The sequence below is a fragment of the Pleurodeles waltl genome, chromosome 11, assembly GCF_031143425.1.
Source record: "Pleurodeles waltl isolate 20211129_DDA chromosome 11, aPleWal1.hap1.20221129, whole genome shotgun sequence".
In the NCBI taxonomy this organism is placed as follows: Eukaryota; Metazoa; Chordata; class Amphibia; order Caudata; family Salamandridae; genus Pleurodeles; species Pleurodeles waltl.
The window spans coordinates 269820467-269837898 of NC_090450.1; the positions used below are offsets into that span (position 1 = coordinate 269820467).

Genomic DNA, 17432 nt, shown 5'->3' on the forward strand with positions numbered 1-17432 from the left:
CCAATCTGCATAGTGGTATGTCCGGTGTATATGGGGAGTTGGTTCTTGCATTCTGTAGGCTGCGCAGCCAGCAGCTGCGCAGTCCATGTAAATCTGTCGACTTCAATATGTGTTGCCCTCTGGTGTTCATTAGGATCCCTACAAGGTCTTTAACTGAGTGCATTGTGTAATAGTCCGTGGCTGATTCCGACAGTAAACCGTGTATTGCCTTTCCTAACCACTGTAGCTGGCACGCCATATAGTAGGTTTCAACATCTGGTGCTGCCATCCCCCCTTCTACTCTGGGTCTTTGGCGCTTATGTAGTGCTAACCTGTGTCTGCTCGCTTCCCAAACGAAACTGGTCAGGATGGAGTTGATGTCCCGATATAATGGGCAAGGGAAGAGCAATGGCAGAGTCGATAAATAGTACATCAATCGAGGTAAGGCTACCATTTTTGTAAGCACTATTCTCCCTGCCACTGACAATGGAAGTGTCTTCCAGACCAGGACATCTGTCCGTAACTTCCAGACCACCCGGCCCACATTCCCCTCTAGGAGGTCCTCAGGTTTGTGATATATGTGCACTCCCAGGTATCGGAAGGTGGACGAGGTCCATTCAAGCCCTCGTGTATTTCCCACCTTTGGTGTCCCCTCTTTAAGAGGGAAAATGTGAGACTTCTGCTAGTTGATCCGTAATACAGACATTTCTCCAAACTTCTCGAGAAGAGCCATTGCTCCCGGCAGTTTGTTTTCTGCATTCCCTAAGAAGAGTATCATGTGATCTGCGTATAGCGCGATTTGGTGAGTGTGTTCCCCAATGCTTAACCCCTTGTAGTAGCTGCCTGTTCTCGCCACCTGTGCCGATGGTTCCATTGCTGTGGCAAATAGCAGTGGTGATAGAAGACAGCCTTGTCTAGTGCCCCTGCCGACCACATATGGCTCAGATATTATGCGGCCTGTGCGGACTCGCAGTGTGGGTTTTGTATATAGCAGTTTTGACTGAGACACCGGGGGGAGTTCCTTTTACGGACTAGGTGGTCTCACTAGGTGACCCTATGAGTCCTTATCCTCACAGAGGTGTCCCAACCCCTGTTTTAACTACACCAATCAGACACCACCATTAAATTTGTCACTCCTCACAGGTGTCTGCTTAGGTGTTTTTAATTTTTTCACTAGATTAGCTGGATCCCGATCTTTCCAGAAACAAGTTTATTTACGCACTCCCTCCTGTTCCTTTAACAGTGAGGGTGAGTTCGCCCAGGTGGCACTGTCCTACCTGGGTGGGTCTAGGTGGTCAAATGATGAAGCATGACACTATATAGTGTGTGAGACCACCTAGTCCGTAAAAGGAACTCCCCCCGGTGTCTCTCCCCGCGCATGCACTCTGCAGTTACTTACTGACATTTCACTGACATTACCTTTCCAAATAGGAACACGTACAACCTAGGGCTACGCTGGTACCCGCGACGCCCTCTTTAGAGAACCCCGTACTTTCTTGTGTACTTTGACTTTCTAAAAGTGGCATTTTCAGACTAACAATCTAAAAACCAACTTCACTAAAAAGATGTATTTTTAAATTGTGAGTTCAGAGACCCCAAACGCCATATTTCTATCTGCTCTCAAAGGCAAACTGCACTTTAAGGATACTTAAAGGATACTTAAAGGCAGTCCCCAAGTTAACCTATGAGAGAGATAGGTCTTGCAATAGTGAAAATCAAATTTGGCAGTATTTCACTATTAGGACATGTAGAAACACATCACTTCATGTCCTACCTTTAACAAAGCACTGCACCCTGCCCATAGGGCTACCTCTGGCCTACCTTAGAGGTGCCTTACATGTATAAAAAAGGTTGGTTTGAGCTTGGCAAGTGCGTACACTTGCCAAGTCAAATTGGCAGTTTAAAACTGCACAGACACAACAGTGGCAGGTCTGAGCCATGTTTACAGAGCTACTCATGTGGGAGGCACAATCAGTACTGCAGGCCCACTAGTAGCATTCAGTTTACAGGCCCTAGGCACCTCTAGTGTACTTTACTAGGGACTTACTAGTGAATCAAATATGCCAATCAGGGATAGACCAATCACTGATACAATTGACACAGAGAGCATACACATTTTAGCACCGGTTAGCAGTGGTAAAATGCCCAGACTGCTAAAGCCAACAAAAACTGGTCATAAAAATTAGGAGGAAGGAGGTAAAAAGTTTGAAGATGATCCTGCAAAAAGGGCCAGGTCCAACATCTGTCATTTATATGTAATACTTATTTTGTACTTTCTCATAATTCATTTTTTGTCAATAGGGACCTTTGTATGTAATACCTATGCCTATCTCTTTTTTTTGGACATTATTGGCCTTGAACATTATGGCATTGGTTGTTGGAGTACTTGTTATAATAATGGCTTGTATACCCTAGTTTCTTGGGAGTGCAGTGTTGGTTTACCCTTCCTGTTACTGTTCTTTCATTCTCGGCAATGCCCGTTACAAACACCTGAAAGGTTGTCACTGTTAATATTGATCGAAAAATATTTGGATCCAGATGGCATCGAACACAATTTTGTCACAGTCAATATATATGTATAGAGCAGTCTCGGCTTGTGGGGATTCCTGGAGGCGGGGCGAGGGGACGTGCGGGGTGGTATGGGGGGGACGGAGTCGCATAATAATTAAAAATAAAATATATTTTTTTTAAACGTACCTCTGCTTCCGCGCTGCGCTGCTTCTCACTCTTCTAAAGGCTGTAGGTGCAGGCTCCCAGCCTGCCCTGCGGCCAATCCATTGGCTGGGAGGGCCCTGTCTGGGTGCTCCCAGGCAGACTGGGAGCCTGTGCAGGCTCTCTCGAGCCCTGTTGCCGGGCTGGAGACAGCCTTCGGCGCATGTATGTTTGGCTGGCCGGAGACACAGTGCTCTCCCCTCTGCTCGTCACCCCCATGGCCCCGCCCCTTTCACAAGGAAGGGATAATAAACAGTTTATGGATGGTTAAAGGATTTGCAGCGGTTGCTGCTGGTTTGGGGGGTGACACTTCTCTGCCCACATGGAGGAGATGCCCTTGGTATAGAGAGCAGTGTAGAGTTATCATTCTTAATTCCATGTCCAATGAGCTTGACTACTGTATTCCTATTGCATCCTGTGGAAGTTATATATTTTTGTAGCTATATGTAGGCATTCTTATAAAACATACTCCACAGTATCCTGTAACCCCCTACGCCCCCCCCCCCCTGAAAAACCCAAACACCTAGCACACCATTCTTAGGTGGTGACAGCATGACTGTCTGCAGGAAAGGGGTACTTCTACACGCCTCTGTTTATAAACATGACTTGCACGCGGCCCAACCTTTGCTATGCACGTGCGTGCCAATACATAACATGCTAAATGTGGCAGTACTGTAAATGGCACAGCGCGCCCTGCAGTCCGAATGCTGGCACTGTCGCTTTTTTCCCCTCCCGGCTTCAGCTGTTATGTCTTTTGGTGTTTTAAAAACACAAGCCGAAAAGCTGAGTCTTGCTTACGGAGAGCCTGGGACCTGGGTGAGCGGCGCGGTGGGCTCGAGGCTGTCTGGGGTCGCCTCCTGGGAGTCCTCGCGCTGCGCACTAAGGAAGCGTGTGGAGGGGATAATTCGATCCGGAGCCTGTGCACGACGACGCGCTTTCAGTTTCAGTAGGAAAAGGGGAGGGCGGTATTTTAAATCTCCACCCCGACACTCCACTCAGATTTGGAAGACCCCGTCTATTTTTTAAAGATTTATGGGCTGGAGAGGCGTGAGTGAAGGCTTTTTTTAAGCTCATCGGCTCCTGTTTGCTGATTCCTCTCTCTACATTCGTGCCTTCGCTCGAGTTGGTGAAGCACACAGACATGCCTCGTTGCAACACACAAGTCTAGAAGGGAATAGGTGAGTAATGGGTTTAACTTTTTTACTTTGTCTGTTTATTTAGCCTCTTCCGAAACTGCTTTTCTGTCTTTTTTATCTATTTTTTAGAACGTGCGAGATTCTTCAAGATGCACAGTGGCATCTCCAGTGAAACACTCTTCTTTTTTATATACAACCAGATGCGTTATCGTTTGAACATGTACTTGGGCTAAACGTTTGTTCTGAATTGTAATATTTATATAGTCCTTACTGCACGTATGCGAGGAGCTGAAGCACGTGCAGTCATCAACAGCATGCTACGTTGTGTAGAGTGCTGCTTTGGAAGTGGCTAGGTCTCGAAACTTTGATAAATGCGTGTTTCTTTCTATTTTATTGCCGGGTGTTAAAACGTTTTAAATGATAATTTCTAATGGAATTGAAACATCAAATATAGAACATAAGCCTGAAAGTATGTTATGTAAATTGATAATTCTTTAATTCAAGTGTTTTTCTTGGAATCCCTATTTGGTGAAGGCTTGTTGTCTCTGCTCGGCTTCAGATAAGTAAACATTACATTTTTTAAAGTTAGCATTCAGTGGCCTTGCAGGTGTGTCATGGTCCCAAGTGCAGACCAGCCAAATGGAGGCCACAGACTGTTAAATGAGCAATACAATTTTGAAATTGTTTGGGTTCAATGGGGCGTTAGGAGCCCCGGTTCCAATGCACCTGCTGCACAGTTGATAGTTCCAACCCCTCCCCGCCGCCAAGCAGGATAATTGAAGCTTGACCTCAGTCTAGTGAAATAGCTATTTTAAGCAGTCTTCGTTACATACCTTTACTTTACAACAGAATTACACTCGGTGGCTTTTTTTTTTCCACCCGACACTGAACTCTGCAGGGTTGGATGTCTGGACTCCAACCCAACCCACATTTCCCTGCACTGATGAAGCCTTACTCCAGTAACTAAGTGATTAATTATATTACCTGTTCCCAGTGCAAAATATACAGCACGTGTGGCGGTTAGGTCCCCAAAGATCATCTTTCCCACGTCTGTTTTCTGGTATGCAGCAGCATTATTTAATACTATTTATTTAGAGATGACTCTTCTGGGTTGTGCGCAGGGATTGAGTGGCTGTTTAACAACTGAAACAAAATTTGCGTTATTAACAGTTGTGACTGAGAGCCATGAAAATGGTTAGAAATAACTTCTCATTTAATAGTATAATATAATATTGTATGGAGTGGCTGGAGTGGTATTATGTGGAGTGGAATTATGCTGTGTGGAGTGTCATTGTGTGAAGTGGAGTGAATTGTGTGGATTGGAGTGGAATTTTGTGGCTTTCATTGAAAGTGGGAAGCATGGAATTGTATGGTGCGCAGTGAAACTGTGTTGTGTGGAATTGTGTGGTGAGGAGTGGAATTATGTGAAGTGGAATTGTCATGTGGAGTGGAATTATGTGATGTGTACAGGAGCATTGAATTCCAACAAACTCCCAACCAACCCTCCCTCGCCCATCTGTGTGGAGGATCCAAGGAAGGTTACCGGCATCGGAGGAGCATCAAGGACCCCTGGTCGCTGTCCTCGCAGAACTGAATCAGAGGAACTCGAGGACACCTAAGCGCTACCCCTGCAGTGCCACGTGTGCTGTACTCACCGGAGACAGCCGCTGCAGCTTCAGCGTCCACGAGGAGTGTGCTTCCGGGAGACCCCGGTCGGACGATTCCTGCTGATGATGGTAAGATTGATTATTGGGCTAGGACACCCCTGGGAAACTTGCCTGCCGTACCGCCCTTCGGTGCTGGAACACTTTTTCAAATTAGAATCAGGGAGGGACTCCTGAGACTCCCCTACCACTACTACTAGCGAGAGGGGAGTGGGACTCAGGAACCATCTTTTGAAATACTAGAACCCTGACCTCTGGAGACTGTGTGTATTGTTTGTGAGTGCCTTTCAATTTGTGCTGGTATATAAGTATTCCTTTTTTCATAAAAGTAAGTATTTGAGTGGACAATTATTTATTGCTGCTATTGAATGTATTTTGCATTGTGAGCCTGTGTTCACACCCTCACCCACCTTCATCTACCTCCTACCAAGAAGCCTTGGACTGCTCGATCCTCAGTATCATTCAGAGACAAATGCTGAAGGGGTACTTAGTTCAGGATCCATAGTAGGTAGGGACATCTGGGGTAAAAGGCCTCAACCCCCATGGTTAAGCCCAGTAGCTTTTACTTACTTGTGGCCCTCTGAACGGGATTCTGACGTGAAGTGGTGTGTAATTGTGTGGCATGGAGTGTAATTGTGTTGTGTGGAATGGAATTGTGTGGCGTGGAGTAGAGTGTAATTGTGTGACGTGGAATTGTGTGACATGGCATGGAGTGCAGTTGTGTGCTTGAAATTGTGTGGCAGGGAATTGGGTGATGTGGAGTGAAGTGGAATTTTGTAGGGTAGAGTGGAATTATGTGGGGTTGAGTGGAGTGGGAATTGTGCGCAAGGAGTAGAATTGTGTGGCTTGGAGTTTAGTGGATTAGTGTGACGTAGAATTGTGTAGCGTGCAGTGGAGTGGCATTGTGTGGTATGGAAAGTTGCCAGTGAATTGCTCTATAGTGCTTCAAAGCCAAGTGCTATATAAATGCAACTGCAATCCAACATGTCACACATTATGTCGACCTACAATCTATGTAAACATCTGCTGTATGTGATCCAGTGCAGGAGCTTGTTAGGTACAACACGTCTACGAAAACTGGGTTGTTTACAACTGTGTTTAAGACTTGGTTGGGCTAGTGGACAAAGAAGCAGCATATACTGTACCGGTTGGGGATAAAGGAGATGGAGCTGCAAATATTAAAACACTTTTCCAAACAAGAGTAGCACATGCTCAGTATTCAATCATGATAGAGAATAATAAGGAGTAACAATCACCTTGTTGTGAGGAGAGGCAAACAAAATAGACAGTTGGAGGTTTAAACCAAGCATACTCCAGAGATGAAAATAATGGAGTCTGTGATGACTCTCTTCAATGTTAGAGGTAGGGCATTGGAAGTGTAAGAAGCAACACAGAGAAGGGGTAGGTGTAAAGGTGAAGAAGCACCATGGACAAGGGTTTGTGAGGGTATGAGAAATAGTACCTCCTTCACAGCGGAAGCAGCATGTGGCCATTAATTAAGATGAATCTGTTCTTGGTCCATGTTCCACAAATAGAAAAGGAAGTGATGCCTAGCACACAGTGGCAGAGTAGGCATCAGCAAACAAGATTGACAATCATGCCAATGAAAGGTAAGTAATGGGCAAGCTCCGAGCCCTTTATGGTTGACAATACCCAATGCAGCGGGCAGCACATGCGCTGTCAGGAGGTGAGACATAAAAAAAGGAAAGGGTAGGACCCTCAAACCTACATGGTAAAACTCTGCAGTTGTAATTAAAAGGAGCTGAGACATTTGGAAAATTGATGTGAATGTGAAAGGAGTAACAGTTGAACACAAAAATGAAAGCCAGAGTCCAAACTAGCATTAAATTGTCTTAGCAAAGAAACGTTTTCTTGTGTTCTTAGGTCGAAGCCAACCAGGCAGCAGAGCTGTCTGAATATGAAAGGCTTCTTGGGGATCTACTGAAAGCTTCCCTGGAAATGGATTCCACCATTTGCTTGACTTTGGCTTTGTAACTAATATTTGCTAGCTTTCTATTTGCTGGATTTATTTGTTTTAGGCTTCCGAGCATGTCTGTCATTGTCTCTCCTGTGGACAAGTGGATTACCACCTTTCTTATTGGCTCCTTGTATTCTTCCACCAGTGCTCATTTTCAGGGGAACTCTTTTTTTTTTCTTTTTTCATGAAGCACTTCAGAACAATCTTTGTTTTTCAGTTGTCTTCTACGTGCTAGTTCACAACAGTAAACTGCTGTATTTCTTTGAAAAGGTTTCCTGGCTTCCTGCTTGATTATTTTGGCCAGTGCTCTTTACCAATAGCATAGCTTAGACAATCATCTTCCCAATTTCACACCTATGCCATAGGCACTGGAAGTAGGGGAAATGGGGAGTTCTGAAATACCCCCAAAATATCTATGCTGGAGTTCGCAAGTGAATGAACAATAAACAGGCCTTTACATTTTGTCTTTATCATGTCACATTCGCTAAGCATTCAGAGGCAGAGGTCAAATGTTAGGTTCTATCTCCCAGGGTGCTTGGTGTTTACTTTTGTTTCTCCACTGCAAAGTGAGAGGATTTATGTGACAACTTTGCTGGGTATGGAAATGTAAAAAGACTGTAGGATGTTATTTTTTTCTAGCACACAACAAAATGTAAATGAACTGTGGACATTTTTAGTTTACTTATTTTATTTAAAGAGTTGTATAAAACGTGAACATGACCCATGGGTATCAGAGCTCTGTACGACATATCCCATTAAACGTCATAAACATAAACTAAGCTTCATTTATAATACCAAAGCAACCCATACTTGGGCATGATACCATGTGCTCGCTGATAGAGCAGTCTCTGTTGGAGCGGGAGCCCTGCTGGTGAGGCGAGCTTAGTCTAGACACCTTAATTTAGAAATCTGTTTAGTAACATATCAGAACTAGGAAAGCACAAATGAAGCACATTTTTTGTAGTTCTAAAGTGTGGTCGAAACAAATATTTTAATAGGATCAAAAGAAACCAATACACTAGGTGACAGCAATTTTCACACATTATATGTTCACTATATAGGTTCATCAGTAAAACTGTTAGTGTGTTTGCATATGTAATGGTAATTTCAGTTGAAAATATGTTGTAATGGCAGTGCACTATCACACTATGCATGCTCCACTCTGACACTACTCCACTCTAGGACACTCAACTGCTCTCTGTCACTCCACTCTACAACACTTTACAACACCCTATGCCACTCCACTCCAAGACCCTCTACCTATCCCTCTCTATGCCACTCCATTCTACAACACTTCTCTCCACTCTGCGACAATCCACTCTACGCACGCTACTATGCGTCACTCTACGCCACTCCACTCTGGCACTCCACTCCACTCCATCCCACTCCACTTCACTCTACCAAACACTACTTCCATCCACTTGGCAACACTCTACTCCACACCATTCTATGCTATTCTCCTCCACTTTACTCTATACCACTCCACCCTTCTCCACTGTTGAACACTTTTCCACTCTGTGCAACTCCACGAAACTCTGTGCCACTCTATGCCACTCCACAACACTCTATTAGCCTGTATGCCACTCTGTGCCACTCCACTCTACAACACTCTACTTCACTTTATGCCACTCACCTCCCCTCCACTCTATGACGCTGGACCATTTTACGACACATCACTCTGCACCGCTCAACTCCACTATGCACTGCTCCACTGTAGAACACCCTACTCCACTTTAGGCCACTCCACTGCACTCTAATCAACTCTGTACAACTCACAGCTCTCCACTTGACAATATTTCACACAACTCTGTGCCACTTCACTCTACATCACTCCATTGTACGACTCTCCACACTGCCACTCTACTCTACGACACTCAGCACCCCTATTTCTAGAACATGTTGGACTTGACCTTCAGGCGTTCCTAAAGTGCACTGACTAGAGGACATAAACTCTGCAACCTGGAGTTCACACTTGGCTCAAAGCCTATAGGGCACTTGTTGCCCCTCCGCTCAGATGCCTCTGGGCTTGTCCTTAACTTTGTGGACACACTGCCTGTTCCTGAGTGAAGTTTCTGCTGTCAACGCCCAGTTCTCCCATGCAAGTTCCCTGTTTGATTATGTGATGTGGAATGTCATTGTTGATAGTATTGATGATGTCACTTGAATTTCAACGGGGAGGTCATGTGAAATTGCTTCTAAGTATTTAGGAGGACGATATGGCTGTGTCCTTTTAACGTAAGGGGATTTTTTTATTTTTTGTTTATAACATGTTATTTTCAGACATTAGCAAAGAATCATAGCTTTCCTTTAACAGCTTTTTTTCTGAGAATTTGTGTTGGTTTTGTTATAGTATACTTTAATCCTGAGTCACAGTTTAAACCCACTACACATGGGCTGCAGCTGTGCACAGTGGGTACTGGGTACATGGAGTACATTCCCTGCACCTACTCCTCTTGCTTTAAAAACCTGCCATATTCATTGTGTACAGTTCTCATGCTTCCATTTGTCACTGCACATGTTCTTTTGCAGTGTGCAGTAGACGGTGGGTGCAGGTTGTGGCCTTTGGCCATGATGACCTTTTGCTTCTAGGGGTGCTGCAAATGACACTGGGAGCATGGTGTTTCGTCTAGAGCAGCAGCTCTTGTGCACAGGATGTGGCCTTTAGCCACGCATGCTCTGTCCACTGTCCTGTGCTTACCGAAGCGCTTTCTGCCTGGTTGAAGCACTGAGCCCTGTTCCTCTGCTCCTAGAACTTGTCCTGGACCTTGTTGAGTGCATTGGCAGATGCAGGGGGCTCAAAGTACAGGGCATTAGTCTCGGGCGCACCCTACCTTTAATCTCCCAGACCTTAAAGCCGCTAGGCATGGCTGTGTCTGGGCACTGTGTACAGGGTGTGCGCTTCTACCCCACATAATTCCCTGTACCATGCTCTCAGAACCCACTGAGGCAACTTTGTGACTGCAGCTCTTAACGACAGGTGTGTAATACTATATTAAAATGATTTTGATCATTATGGGGAAGCTCACTGATTCCCGTAAATGCTTTTGAGAAGCTGCTCACTCGAGGGAAGTCGGTCTTCCACATCTGCAGTCATTGCCTTTTTGGTAGCTGCGGGATTTTGTTTCTGCATGGGCCCCCTCTCTTCCTTGAGTCAGAATGCGTTCGTCACCACTCCCAGCATGCTTCGATAACTTTACTTTCTGGAGGCAGGGTTAATGGACCATCAATAGACCCTCGCACAGAGAACTGCAGCTGCATTTAAAAGTGTCAGTTTGCAGTAGCCTATCAGATCATGAGTTTCTGCATGCTCCCATTAAGTCTGCTGACTCTGAAGTGACTAACAGAAAAAAACAGCTTTGTAGGGCAAACGGATTCATTTTAATTTGAATGACCATCCTAGACTGTCAGTTTGTGGACAGTCTGGATACTGAATACAAATACCTATTCCAAATGTACTAGACCTTTTTATAACACAAAGACCCCCAAACCACTCAAGGGATATACATCAAAGCCAAACAAATCTATCTAGACGAATTTCTGGCCTCCGGGCAAGTTTGGTGTAATCCTGTTTTGAAGATTTTAATATGACAGAGCAGAAAATCTGAAATATTACTTTGGCCTCATCTCTAAAACTTTGTCCTCTGAACCAATGAGCACAGAATCAGAAATTGAGTGCTAACATGAATGGTTCATTTATCTCCCAAACTTCGTGCAGATTACTCACACGGTTCCGAAATTGATTACCATCTACTTCCTATGGATCAACCTTCATAACCATAACTGGGGTTGCTGTAGGTCAAAGTACTACATATATTAGTCTAGCTATGTAGCACAATATTGCTCCCTGTTGTGCTCTCTCTGTTACTTTCACTCACCGACCCCACCATTTGCTTCTTCCTCTTTTCCTGTTTATGTAACTGGATAGATGTTTTTAAAGGGACAGCAGAATATGGCTAAGTTTAGTGAAATATATTTTGAACAAAAGAAAAAGTGACACGACTCTTTGTGATGATGTTACGTGTGTAAAATATAGTGTGAAGAAAATAGAATACTATTTTGCACAGCTTAACTTCACAAAAGGCAAGCTTTGTGCATGCTCAAGTTCAGTTTATAGATGTAAGCCCTGTAGCCACTTTATAAACCATGCAAGCCAGCATGGCACACTCTGCATTAAAGAGAGGCCCTTGGGAAGATAAAATGACGTGCAGGGGCGTGTGGAACCTGCTTTGCAGATCAGCAAGCTCCTGATTGATCATCTCCAGCAGGCAGCTGTCTTCACATGTGTTCCACGGTGCTTAACCTCTTGACCCCTTTCTCTGTCTAAAACGGTGTGCTAAGCATTTTTGAGGAATTGGGGCCTCATTCTGAGTTTCCCCTTAATCCTGAATTGAGATCATGGGATCCAAGGTAATTCCACGGCTCTGTGATGTTTCACTCAGGGACGCTGCCTCTTGAGAGCAGATGGAGTTTCGTATGTAATACTAGGGAACTTTGAGACCCAATTTACTGATCCGCAGGGTAATTCCTCTTTTCTAAGAGGACCCAAAAGAAACCACTTTTAATCTCTGATATTTCTGCCCACCTTTCCCTGCCCCTCCGTTATTGATGCCCCATCTGTCAGTAACTGTGGGCCAGGGTTATCGGGTAATATCACAGATCTCTTTATTAAGCCCTGAGCGGTTTCAAGCAACAGTAAAAAGTTTCCCTCTAGAGAATTAAGAGAACGTGTTTACAGCAACAATGGAAACAATCTCTGAAGTTTGAGGAAGCACGTTCTTTTGAGTTGATGTACAACGGAGCTTTGTTTTGCCATTAGTGATAAAGGAGCATTACACCACTGATGGCTCATTTAGAGAATTTTGGATTTTTTGCAATAATACCATGCTTTGGTAATTGCGTTACTACCAGTTGTAGTCATGACATTACCGCCAATTTAGAAATAAATGTGCAAGCATTTTTTCTATCTGTTTTTACACTATATAACAGAATAGTCATGAGAACACGGACAGAAGGACTGAAGTCATTCTCATGGCTTCACTATGTCTAACCATCCATGGTCTGCAAAGCGCCAAATGTCAGCAAGTCCCTTAATCAGGGGTCATGTTTCTTTAGGCCTCCTGAGTCAGCCCATGGCCCTAGTTGTCCTTCCAAAGCCATAATTTCTTAATTCTTCGGCCTTGTTATACAATCCTAAAGTATGAAGACCTAGTAGATGATGGTCTGTAAATCATCACTTAGTCCAGAAACGTTTAAGTAGATGAACCTACAGCTGTTAAATGGAAACGATATTTTTATCTAATGTGAAAGATTTCATTAAGGGTCACTTCTTTTTTCTTATCACTATATTTCAAATGACTACCTAACATGGCACTAAGTATATCTAATTTACTTTTTTCTCAATCATACATGAATCCTACACCACGACAGGCCTCACAATGGGTACAATCAATTATTATTAGACTACTTGCTATAAATACCTGGCTAAATTGCACATCCATATCTGACTGAAGTCTTGTTATGGTCAAATTGTTAAGGCCTGTGAAGAACTGCAGTTAGGAAATTATTACAAACCCAGAGGAGGAACCTGCTCATCGTAGAGGCAATTTTTTATTGAGGTGCTGGACTTAATTAAAATAATTAAAACAGTAGAAAACTCCAGATAAATTATTTATAAAAATGCTTTTAATCTGTTGGTTGACAGTAACTTCTTTGCTCTTTCCGCAACTAGACAGAAAATTAAGAGTATTATTATCTAAACAGAGCTTAAAGCCCTGGAGGAGCAATATAAAGCTTCTAATTCCCCCGAAAATGTAGCAAAAACAAATTAAAGTGTGAGGAGTCAACTTAATTCAGTTCTAGAGTGCAAGGAAAGAAAGGTCTTGCTTATTTTGAAAATAATTTTGGGGACAAAGGTACTAAAGGATGGTCACCAATAAAGGATTACCACTAATGAATTCTAAAAACATCCTGCATTAGCTGTAAAATATAATGAAAAGGAACACCTTGTTCTGCCTTTATACTTCATATACTCTTTCCCTCTGAAAATCAGTCCTGTCTGTATTAGATTGAGTGCAAAGAGCAGTTGTAATTATTTGTGAGAAAAGAGATTACAGCAGCATTTACAAAGGTAACTGTAAACATCAAAGATGAGGTCCAGAGATTCTAAGACATTTGAAATATGGAATGGCAAGTTTTCTCCATCTTTTAGGAGACTAGAGCAATCTGTGAAAGCCTTGTAATAATCTCCCAATTTAATCCTATGTCTTTATTTCAGTTCTGAATCCATTACGTGATAGGGTAATATGGTGGGATGTTCTAAAGGAAACTACATGAGCAACCAGGGGATGTGGTAGTGGGTTACGTCCTTATCCTAAAATTCAGTTTCAGTGGGGAATTTAAATTTGTCTCATAAATGTCTAGTTCCACCTACAAGTAGTTTATATTGAATCATTGTACTTTGTCTTATAAAAAAATAAATTTGTTTCATTCTTCATTCATCAATATGATGCTGACACTTTGATTTAGTTCAGAGCATCTGATCTACCCATCTTGTTAGCTCTGAAGGCCTTCTTCCATAATGTAGCCATCTGAATGTGTTTGCTCATTCTACAACTATACACTTTGGAGACAGAATTTCTTCTTCTGTTCTGTCCATACATAGTACATAAATAGCTGGATGCTGTAAAACGTCTAGCATTTGCAGGACTACATCAGCCTAAATCTGAACATTCTTGCTTTTAGAAAGGACTTAAAGAAGCACCCATTCAGATTTTACCTCCCATACTTAGCGCTCCTCTTGGATCTGACTTCACTCTACCACCTTTTTTGCATTGGCCCTGGACCACTGTGTTATCTGTAAAGTGCTGTACAGAAACATTTGGAGATAATCTGAATTTCACCCTTAGGTAGCAGAAAGATTTATGAAAAGCCTAAAATATAGTTTTTATCCTATTCTGTTCCAGCTTCTGTTTGGAATTAAAATCTGATACAACTACCAGTGCCCATGAATGTATTTGAGATTCTCACGCACTTTCCTTTCTTTGAGCTCGGGTGCAGGAATTGTTCTCTGTTCTCACTTTTGGAACTTCTCTTTTGTTGAACACGAGTGGAGGAATTTACCAGTTTTTTCACCTTCAAAACCTAGATTTTATGTCACCATTATCCCCGTTTAAGGTTTTTATTGTTATATGTTCATATACAGCCTTGAAAAAGTCACGGGTGGTGACAAATCACGTGTCAGCTGTTGTTGTGATAACATATGCCTTTGGGAGCACAAAATCTTCTATGTTGCAATAATCTCATTTGATTGGATTCATTTTCTACAACTCCTTACTTTATGGACTTTTGACTCATTTTGGTCTTCCATTTGAGTGCTATGGCATCTATTTGTACTGAAATCTACAATGTTATTCTCAGAACCTTCTCCATCTTTGTAATGTACAAGGCCTTCGACTGGGTATTACTGTTAGGATATTAATACCTGGTTTGATAAAGGGTGTGACAACCGTCCCACAGCTATTCCCTTTTGTTAAGGTTTCTGTAAATGCCCATATATTGCTTATTGAAAATAGTTTTGGGAGTGATTTCGGTGGAAAAAAATATGTATGGGACCTATGCAGAAAGTTGAAGCTTTGCTATTCTTTACCGACTGTGGTGACTACGAAAACATGCATTGGTGTCTAGTCAAAGGCTTTCGATGGTTGGAAGGGGATTTCGGAAGGAGAGCCAGCGAAATGAAAAAATATGAATTTATCTTTTACTGAGTTGGTGCAGCCATTACTGTCACTACCAAAGAAAAAGGGGAGGAGATATGGCCTTGCTGCTAGGAGCTGCCGCCTTGGAACCTGTGGACCCAGGTTTGAATTCCTGCTTTAGCACTTGACTCAGCATCGTGTGATTCTGGGCAAATCATTTCATCTCACTGTGTCCAAAAGTGAAATGTAATGTGTGTAAAAATATTTGTGTTCTGTTGCTCCATAAGTAGTTTTGTGCTATATAATTACCAGTACTATTCATACCCATTCGATTTATCTACTTATTAAAATGGGTTTTCCACCTTCAGAGGGGGCATATATTGACAGGATCAGTAACCTGCATACACTTGTAAGTTCAACAGTCCTTAGTTACAGGGTACAGTGCCTTTTCTAAGTGGACAGTATATGTACCATACTGCAGGACCCGTGTGATTTCTGAAAATACATTTAGCATGTAGTAGGATCCAGTATTGGAACCAGCATGTCTGCTCAAACCAACCTTTTAACTGTTTTCTTCTTAACACTCGCTCTTCAAGTATGAGCTTTTAGAGTTTTCAGAATCTTATAACCCTCACTTAGTATTTTTGACAGAGACATGGGCTGATGAAGCTTCCAATCCTGACTTTGTGGCTGTGCTCTCCTTTGGATATGCTGGTTAGATCAGTCAGGTAAACGTGGGGGTGGCATTGCAATAATTTATTGTAATTTGCTGGAGGTGTCATCCGAATCCTTGTATCTAACAGGCTGCGAGGTTCTTTCCTTTAGATGTAAACTGACCACCCAGGATATGTTTTATGGTGCATTCATTTAAAGACCCTCTGGCTCCCCAAGCGAAGTTCTTAGAGTAATTAAGTAATTATATGGAGTCAAGAATTCATTATCCCAGTTTTACAATATTGGGGGATTTAGAGGATGTTGATGACAGAGCGTCGACTCTGTTATTGGAAATTTTTAGTTGCTTTAGTATGAACCAAAGGGTGGAGAGTGTCACTCATAAGGCCGCCCATATATTGGATGGCATCTTCTCAAGCCTTCTCAAACTCATTGTAAAAACAGTGTTACCTATCACTTTGTCAGACCATGCTGCAATACAATTTAGTCTGGAACTGCCGTTTTTTTAAGCTTTTGAAACCTCAGCGGGGACGGTGAGAAAGTGCCACAAATGGAATAAATTGAATTATGCTGAGTTTAACGAACGTCAAGAAGTTTCTAGTCCGTTATGTCCTTATAATAATAATGGAGAAACAGCACTGTGTAGTAAATAGTTATGTGATGCAGTCATAGAATTACTTCTATAGAAAAAAGTGAAAACATTTAGAAACTATCGCTCAGCTCCTTGGTTTTCTCACCATCTAAGAATACTGAAACAGAAATAGGCATGAGAAAATATGGAGATCTCAGTATAGTATAGAGGATAAGGTCAAATATAAAGGCCTAATCTAGGAGTATTAAAAACGTATTGTTGAGGAAGAATCTAGGTATTATGCGGAGAGAATGAATCAGGCTGCTCATTTTTTAAAAACCGTCAGTTTTTGGCCAAGCCTAGTTCTTTGTCTGGTTCCACCCCCCCCAAACCGCCCCCTCCCCCCCCAGTCAGTTCTTTTGTGATAAACTTGTGACGTATTTCAAAGACTAAGTCCCTGATTACAACCCTGATGGCGGTTGGACCACCACCAATGTGGCAGTCTGGCCTCCACATTACGATCGTGGCGAATGCCCCATGGTCGGACCGCCAGCACCGCCACGTTTCTGCCAGCCGATGGCCTGGCGGTGCCGGCAGTCTCAATCCCCCAGGGAAGATCTGCAAGCATTGCTGCACGGGGATTACAACCCCTCTCTCCGCCGGCGTTTACATGGCAGTTGCGCCGCCATGTAAATGCTGGCAGAGACGGGGTGCAGGGGGCCCCATGGTAGCCCTTGCACTGCCCATGCACTTTGCATGGGCAGTGCTGGTGCCCCCTACGCACCGCAACATTGACGCTGGCTCAATTGAGAGCTGGCATCAATGTTGTGGGCTGTCTCCCCCTGGGCCAGCGGGTGGATACTCTGTTTCCGCCCGCTGACCCAGCGGGAAACTCTAAATAGGGGCCGCAGGAAGGGGACCACTTTGGTGGGAACCTGATGGCAGGAGTTTGGTGGGCAGCCTTTTCCGCCCACCAAACTCATAATTAGAGCCTAAGTCTAATCAATCTATGACAAATTCTGCCTT

The 17432-nt window shown here is 43.3% G+C and overlaps 1 protein-coding gene across 7 annotated transcripts in view; it reads left to right on the top strand.

Moving 5' to 3' along the window:
* Window positions 1-17432, top strand: part of PPP2R3A (protein phosphatase 2 regulatory subunit B''alpha) — a 1031009-nt gene that overhangs the window by 586268 nt on the left and 427309 nt on the right. For 2 of the 7 annotated variants that reach the window (XM_069213534.1, XM_069213535.1), the window contains exon 1: window positions 3498-3869. The exons of the other annotated variants lie outside the window; for them this stretch is intronic. The gene's annotated coding sequence lies outside the window, so the exon portion shown is untranslated. Of the gene's footprint in view, window positions 1-3497; window positions 3870-17432 lie in introns of those variants that run through there. 7 annotated transcript variants of the gene reach the window in all.